The sequence below is a fragment of the Mustela nigripes genome, chromosome 7 (assembly GCF_022355385.1).
Source record: "Mustela nigripes isolate SB6536 chromosome 7, MUSNIG.SB6536, whole genome shotgun sequence".
NCBI classification, from domain to species: domain Eukaryota; kingdom Metazoa; phylum Chordata; class Mammalia; order Carnivora; family Mustelidae; genus Mustela; species Mustela nigripes.
In genome coordinates, this window is record NC_081563.1 from 119,985,965 (window position 1) to 119,994,166 (window position 8,202).

At 43.4% G+C, this 8,202-nt stretch overlaps 1 pseudogene; it reads left to right on the plus strand.

Moving 5' to 3' along the window:
* Positions 1-398: 398 nt before the first annotated feature.
* LOC132022748 (small ribosomal subunit protein eS1-like) lies at positions 399-1,194 on the plus strand (annotated as a pseudogene).
* The last annotated feature ends 7,008 nt before the right edge of the window (positions 1,195-8,202 follow it).

The window sequence follows — 8,202 nt, forward strand, 5'->3', positions numbered from 1 at the left end:
TTACCAGCTAGGTGACAAGGTGCTTTATTCTGGCCTCGGAGCCCAGCAGAGCAACTAAGGGCTCATTACCAAGCATGGATGCCTTTTCTCTGACAGACAATAAAGAGTTGGATCCACGTTGCTCGTTAGATTCTTTGGGGATTTGTTGGACATCTTGCTACTATATGAACAAACAGATGGGCTCTGCTCTTGGCTGCGAGGATGTTTTCGAAGGAGCAGATCTGATTGCCCATTGTGAAGAGCAAACAACATATCCAAATGGGGCGTGCTGTGTCCAGGGTAGTTAGGGATGAGGTCAGTGGTCCTCAAAGCGTGGTCCCCTGACCAGCAGCATCAGCATCACCTGGGAACTTGTTAGAGATGAGAATTCTTGCCCTTTTTGCTCCCTGAGCATCACCATGGCGGTCGGCAAGAACAAGTGCCTTAAGAAAGGCGGCGAAAAGGGAGGCAAGAAGAAAGTGGTTGATCCATTTTCTAAGAAAGACTGGTATGATGTGAAAGCACCAGCTATGTTCAATATAAGAAATATTGGAAAAACATTAGTCACAAGAACTCAAGGAGCCAAAATTGCATCTAATGGCCTCAAGGTTGTGTTTTTGACAGGAGCCTTGATGATCTGAAGAATGATAAAGCTGAGTTTAGAAAATTCAAACGAATTATCGAGGTTGTTCAGGGCAAAGACTGCCTGACTAATTTCCATGGCATGGATCTTACCCATGGCAAAATGTGCTCCATGGCCAAAAAACAGCAGACCATGATTGAAGCTCATGTTTATGTCAAGACTACTGATGGTTATTTGCTTCATCTGTTTTCTGTTGGTTTTACTAAAAAATGCAATAATCCAATTCAGAAGACCTCTTAAGCTCAGCACGAACAGGTCCACCAAATTCAGAAAAAAGATGATGGAGATCATGACCCAAGAGGCACCGACAAATGACTTGAAGGAAGCGGTCAATAAATTGATTCCAGACAGCATCAGAAAAGGTATAGAAAAAGTTTGTCAGCCCATTTATCCACTCCATGATAGTCTTTGTTAGAAAAGTAAAAATGCTGAAGAAGCCCAAGTTTGAATTGGGAAAGCTCATGGGGCTTCGTGGTGGAGGTGGGAATTCTGGAAAAGCTCCTGGGGATGAGACTGGTGCTAAAGTTGAGCGAGCTGATGGAGATGAGCCACCAGTCCAAGAATCTGTTTAAAATTCAGACATTTGATGGTGACAAATAAAAGAATCTTATTTGTGGTATTTAATTTCTGATGATTCTTTTTAAATAATGTAGGGTTGGTGCATCAGATATTCTGAGCTGTTGGTGATGTGAACTTTTCTGAACTGTTGTATGGATTTTATCCATTCCTCTGCATTACTAAAACCTGCAAAAAGGTAATGATCCATTTTAAGCTGTAGTCATCTGGATGGAAGTATTATAGAGGGTTAATAAAAGGAAATCTTTTTTTTTTTTTTAAGAAAAAAAAGGGGGGGGGAATTCTTGGTCCCCACCCCAAACCTACTGAGTCAAAAACTCTGGGGTGGGGCCCAGAAATCTGTGTTTTAGTGAGTGTCTAGGTAGTGTGGGTGCTTTTTGCAGCTGGAGTGGAGTCAGGCTATCTCTCTCCTCTGCTTTTCCTCTTCCCACCATCCTCTCTTCCTTCCTATCTTCTCCCATCTGACCTCCCCTCTAAACCAACACCTTCTCAGAAGCCCCTAGGGTTCCATTTAAGCATCCCATCTGGGTTGTGAGACTTCATGGACCACAAGGAAGATCGGAGATTATGACCAAGCTCCAGAAAATGGACATGTCCTCCTGGCTGAACGTTGGCAAGGAAGCCAGCACAGATAAACTAGAAAATGCTGTGACGACCATCAGAGGCCCATGACTCCATGTGCTTCTGAAGCAGAAATAAGACCAGGGCAGTTTGGAGTCTGTGTTGTCCTGGAAACAGCCTTAGCTTCATTAGGATGTTTGGAGTAAAATGGCTTAGGCAAAGAACAGCAACCAGAAGAAACTAAGACATAGCCACTGGTGACAACAGAGAAGCCAGAAGCGATAGACTCATTCAGAGAAACACACAAGAACAACAACAAAAAACACAAGTAGGACAAATCTATTGAAACATATATCAGCACTTTCCAAAGACTCAGATGGATTTCTGCAGAGCTGGGGGCCGATATTCAGTGGATGTTCGAGGAGACAGTGACTCCTGAAGGCTGGAGAGCTAGAGACACTCATGTACAAAAAGATGCTACAGTTGATTCTTTCAACAAACATTTGCCAAGAGCAACTGGGTGGATCAGTCAGTTAAGATCTGCCTTCAGCTCAGGTCACGATCCCAGGGTCCAGGGATCGAGCCCTGCATTGGGCTTCCTGCTCAGTGGGGAGCCTGTTTCTCCCTCTCCTTCTGCGCCGCACCCCCTACTCATTTTCTCTCTCTCAAATAAATGAATAAAATATTTATAAATAAAAACATTTTATAAATAAATAAATTGGTTAGATAGATAGATAGATAAATAAATAACTAAATAAAGACATTTGTCAGGTGCCAACAGGTAAGCACGGTGCATGCTGGATTTTAAGCAGAGAACAAATCTTGTACCTCCCTCTGGTACTGGGGTCCTTTCTGGCAGGCTCTGCAACCAGCTTCTCGGCTGCTTGTGTAGCTGGGTCTGCTCAGAACCCTCAAGATCCCAAGGCATCTCAGGGAAACTAAATTATACATAAGACCCCCCAGCTCTGGACTAAATTGTGTCCCTTCAAAATTCATATGTTGAACCCAAAGAACAAATAATCCAATCAAGAAATGGGCAGAGGACATGAACAGACATTTCTGCATAGAAGACATCCAGATGGCCAACAGACACATGAAAAAGTGCTCCACATCACTCAGCATCAGGAAAATACAAATCAAAACCACAATGAGATACCACCTCACACCAGGCAGAATGGCTAAAATTAACAAGTCAGGAAATGACAGATGCTGGCGAGGATGTGGAGAAAGGGGAACCCTCCTACACTGTTGGTAGGAATGCAAGCTGGTGCAGCCACTCTGGAAAACATCATGGAGGTTCCTCAAAAAGTTGAAAATAGAGCTACCCTATAACCCAGCAATCGCACTACTGGATATTTACCCTAAAGATACAAATGTAGTGATCAGAAGGGGCACATGCACCCGAATGTTTATAGCAGCAATGTCCACAATAGCCAAACTATGGAAAGAACCTAGAAGTCCATCAATAGATGAATGGATAAAGAAGATGTGGTAAATATATATACAAGGAAATACTATGCAGCCATCAAAAGAAATGAAATCTTCCCATTTGTGACAACTTGGATAGAACTAGAGGGTATTATGCTTAGCGAAATAAGTCAATCAGAGAAAGATAATTATTACATGATCTCCCTGATATGAGGAAGTTGAGAGGCAACATGGGGGGTTTGGGGGGTAGGAAAGGAATAAATGAAACAAGATGGGATCAGGAGGGAGACAAACCATAAGAGATTCTTAATCTCACAAAACAAACTGAGGGTTGCCGGGGAGAGGGAGGTAGGAAGAGGGTGGTTGGGTTATGGACATTGGGGAAGGTATATGCTATGGTGCTATGGTGAGTGCTGTGAAGTGTAAATCTGGTCATTCACAGACCTGTACCCCTGGGGCTAATAACACATATGTTAATTTTAAAATTACATTTAAAAAAAGAAAATTTTAAAAAATTCATATGTTGAAACCTGTCCCCCAAGGTGAATGTATTTGGAGTAAGGAAGTAATTAAAGTAAAATGAGGTCATCAGGGTGGAGCCCTGATCCAGTAGGATTAGTGTCCTTACAAGAAAAGACACCAGTGAGCTCTCTCTCTCCACCGTGTGAGGACACAGGGAGAAGTTGGCCATGTGCAAACCAGAAAGAAAGCCCCCACCAGAAACCAGATTGGCTTGCACTTTTTGACTAGGACTTCCCAGCTTCCAGAACTGTGAGAAAATAAATTCTGTTGTGTAAGCCACCCAGCCTCTGGTATTTTGTGATGACGGCCCAGCTGACTTAGACCCCCTCCTCTGCCCAGCCACACCAAGCTGTCCTGTTGGCCCATGTGTACTATAGGTTAGCACCAGGAACTGTCCCAGAAGACTGCTAAATTGCAAGCAGGGTCAACGATTCTCTCCTTGTCTTCCATGTTCTCACTAATCCACCTTCCCCCTCCAAATCTGAGCCCAGAGAAGGGAAACTGGGACACCCACCTTAGCCTTTCATCTCCTACTTCACTGTTCTTCTCCTTCCTCAACCTCCAGAAGTCAAGAAGGTTGACAGGCTTGTCTTTTGTGGCTCCTAATTACATCTTTCTTCCTGATGCCAGCTAAGCCTTAATGGTTTACAGAGGTACCTATTCCACATCCCTGAAAAATTCAACTGGGACAGATTCTCCAAGTTTTCTTACTCATAAAGGAATTTGGAGAACTTGTCTTGCAAGGCTGTGATCCTGTTGTATAATCCCATTTTTGAATGGCAAGAGCTGGTGCTGTGGTCTCTCTTGGCATTCTTTCTGGAACTGAATCGAATCTCTGCCTGGCCCAAAAGATATCTAGGATGTAATGGAGAAAAGGTTATGGCTAGGAAAGACAAAAGAGAAAAGCAAATCAAAATAAAAAGAAGATTACCTCATTTTAAGAATATATATGTATACATTTTTAACAAAAACATGACATCGTGTTTTATATACTTCTGTGCTCCTAGCTTGATTCATCTAAAAGTATGTGCTTGCCTTTCATATTGGCACATAGAACTCTCTCTCATTCTGTCTCTTCCTCCATGGTCCTGGCCACAGACCTGCCTCCCCTAGGCCACTGCCTCAGTCTCCTACCTGGCCACCCTGCTCTCACTCTTGTCTGGCCATGGTCTGCTCTCCAAACAGAAAAGAAGTTCTCTTAAAAAAAAAAAAAAAAAAAAAAAAACACAATAAGACAAAGCTCCCCCTAAGAACAACTGGAAAAGGGAGATAAAATATTAAAGAAAAAAAAAACTATTTTTAAAGACATCCAAGAGCTTTGGAGTCCAAAAGCACTAGAGGGGTTGAGTGGTGGTGATGGGGAGAACTGTGTGCCTCCCCCTTTTCTTGCTGGGACCACTATCAGCCTCACCTGGGCTGGAGGCTGCAGATCTGGGTTTGACTCCTGGTAGGAGCCCAAACATGTTACATTCTACCTGTGGCTCATGTTATATTTCTTTTCTTTTTTTTAAAGATTTTATTTGAGAGAGAGAGAGAGAGAACACAAGCAGGGGGAGCAGAAGGCAAAGAGAGAAGCAGACTCCCCACTGAGCAGGGAACCCGAGGCAGGACTTAATCCTGGGACTCCAGGATCATGACCTGAACCAAAGGCAGGTGCTTAACCAACTGAGCCCCCCCAGGCACCTCTATGTACTTTGTTTTATAACAGCTTTATCGAGGTGTAATTCACATACCATAAAATTTGCCCCTTTCACATGTATAATTCAGTGTTTTTCAGTATTTAGTACAAACACTATTATCTAATTCCAGAACATGTTCGTCATCCCCAAAAGAAATACCCTAACTGTGAATAAACTTAAACAACCTTTTGAGCCTTTTAATGAGTTCACACCTCTTCCATGTGGGCGCTCCTGGAACTATTAAAAATTGAGGCAATTTTAAATAGGTTTACAAGTTTGATTTACAAAATGTCTAAAAATTTAGATACTTACATTTAACATAGAAACACTAAAAATAACCATGCTTAGGTAAATATGGGATCTGTTTTTTAAACATTACTTCGCAGTGCACCAGAGGCAATACTGGTCTGGTAAGGAGAAGCAAATTTGTCTTTGCAGATTAGTTTCCTGAGAGTTCAAATCTAGGGGCCCCTGGAGAAAAGAGGGCCAATCAAATATGGCCTTTTTCCCACAGCTGCCTTACACCTAGCCTGCTAAAGTTGTTTTGGGATTATGAATTACTTTGTTAAGTGGTATAAATGCAGACCAAAAAAATACACCAATAAGGAATGACTTTTTTTTTTTTAAAGATTTTATTTATTTATTCGACAGAGAGAGATCACAAGTAGGCAGAGAGGAAGGCAGAGAGAGAGGAGGAAGCAGGCTCCCCACTGAGCAGAGAGCCTGATGCGGGACTCGATCCCAGGACCCTGAGATCATGACCTGAGCCGAAGGCAGCGGCTTAACCCACTGAGCCACCCATGCGCCCAAGGAATGACTTTTATTTAAAATTATGGAAACACCTAATTTTTTAATTTGGGAGATGATGTGATGAGTCTTGCCCACCCCTCTTTAGAACAAGGCCAATTTTCTCAATCCCACATACCCAAAGGCCCCTTTCCCATAAGCTTCACATGTTCCTTCACTGAGAAGATAGAGAAATGAAGGAATTGGAGCATGTCTTGGGTAATGGACTGTGGTAACAAGTCTCCAAACAGAGCCAACCTCTCTCCCTGGGACAGAGTCAGATCTTGTAGGGTTTAGGTTTTGTCCTAAGAGATATGGGGAGTCATCAAAGTATCTTTAACAAGGAAGTGATGTAATCAGATTCTTTTTTTTTTTTTTTTTTTTAGGATTGCTCTGGCTGAGATGTGGCAAACAGACTATAATGGAGCAAGAATGGAATCAGGGAGACTAAGTAAGAAGTTCTTTGCCGTGGTCCTGGAAGAGACATAGGGGTAACCTGGACGAACCATGTAATGACAAAGAGTGGTCCCATTCTGGACATTAGCACTATCAGGACTTGCTAATAAATTGCAGTGGGGTCTGATGAGAAGAAGATCCTTAAGTATGTGGCTTAATTACTGAGCAGACATGTGAAGCAGCTCTTTGAGATGCCTACCAGACACCCACACGGAGATGTTGAGTAGAAATTTGGTGCTGTGATTCTGGAACCTAGGAGACAGGTAGGAGTTGGCAATAGAACATGAGCCTTAGACATATAGAAGCTATTTAAAGCCAAGAGACTAGATGAGGCTGCCCAGGAATGAGAAAAGAGAGGAAGGCCCAGGCCGGAGCCCAGAACACTCCAACACTTAGAAGTTGGAAGGAGGAACAGTTATAAGCAAAGGGCCTTCTTCTGAAGAAATGGTAAGAGAGGTAGGAGAGAGTGCAGAAGAAGTTATGTCCCAGAAGCCAGGCAGGCAAATGTTTCAGGGAAGAAAGGGTCCATGGTGGAATGCTACTGAGAGATTGGTTCAGATGGAGGATGAGAACTGACCACGGGCACAGAATGATGGAGGGAACTTGAGGGAGAATGGGGTCAGTGCAGTGGTGGGGCTGAAACCCAACTGCTATGAGTTTAGAGAAGAAAGACATTGTGAGTCCAGGCAACTAACTCAGTAAAGGACTTTGCTTCAAGCCCTTAATTTCCTCTCGGCCCTTACGGATGCACACTCGCCCTTCCACTGGGCTCTGTGCCCAAGGGGCTGATCTGTGCAGACCACACCAACGGGCCCCTTACCCTCTGGCTTCCAAGGGGGGGTCTGGCAGGGTCTGGGAGAGAGGAAGATGACCGGGGTGTCCTCCACAAGAGGCCTCTCTACAATTCTCTTCTTCATCCTCCCTTCTCTGGCTGTTCCTGAGCTATAACAGCTCAGCTGTCCCTAGCTCCAGGGTCCTGTACTGTCCCTTGTGGCTCCTCTATACCTTGCCCTTCCCTTGGAAAACAGTCCCTTCATAAACAAACCCTCCTGGAATTGTCCTAACATAAATGTGTCTTCCATTTCCTGTTGAGACACTGACTTATTTAAGCTATAAGCCAAGAACTGAGCAGATATCTGGAAAACTTAAAAAAAAAAAAAAAACTTTGTTATCATGAAAAATTTCAAGGTATTTTAGAGAGAATATTAAAATAAACTCTCAAGGGGGCGCCGGGGTGGCTCAGTGGGTTAAGCCGCTGCCTTCGGCTCTGGTCATGATCTCAGGGTCCTGGGATCGAGCCCCGCATCGGGGAGCCTGCTTCCCCCTCTCTCTCTCTGCCTGCCTCTCTGCCTACTTGTGATCTCTCTCTGTCAAATAAATAAATAAAGTCTTTAAAAAAAATAAAATAAAATAAAATAAACTCTCAGGAACACATTACTCAGCTTGAGCAACTAATTTATGGCCCCTCTGATTTCCTCTAATTCCTGCCCACTCCCCACCACTGCCACTGGATTATTTTTTTTTTAAGATTTTATTTATTTTATTTGAGAGAGAGGGAGAGCAGTGGGGAGG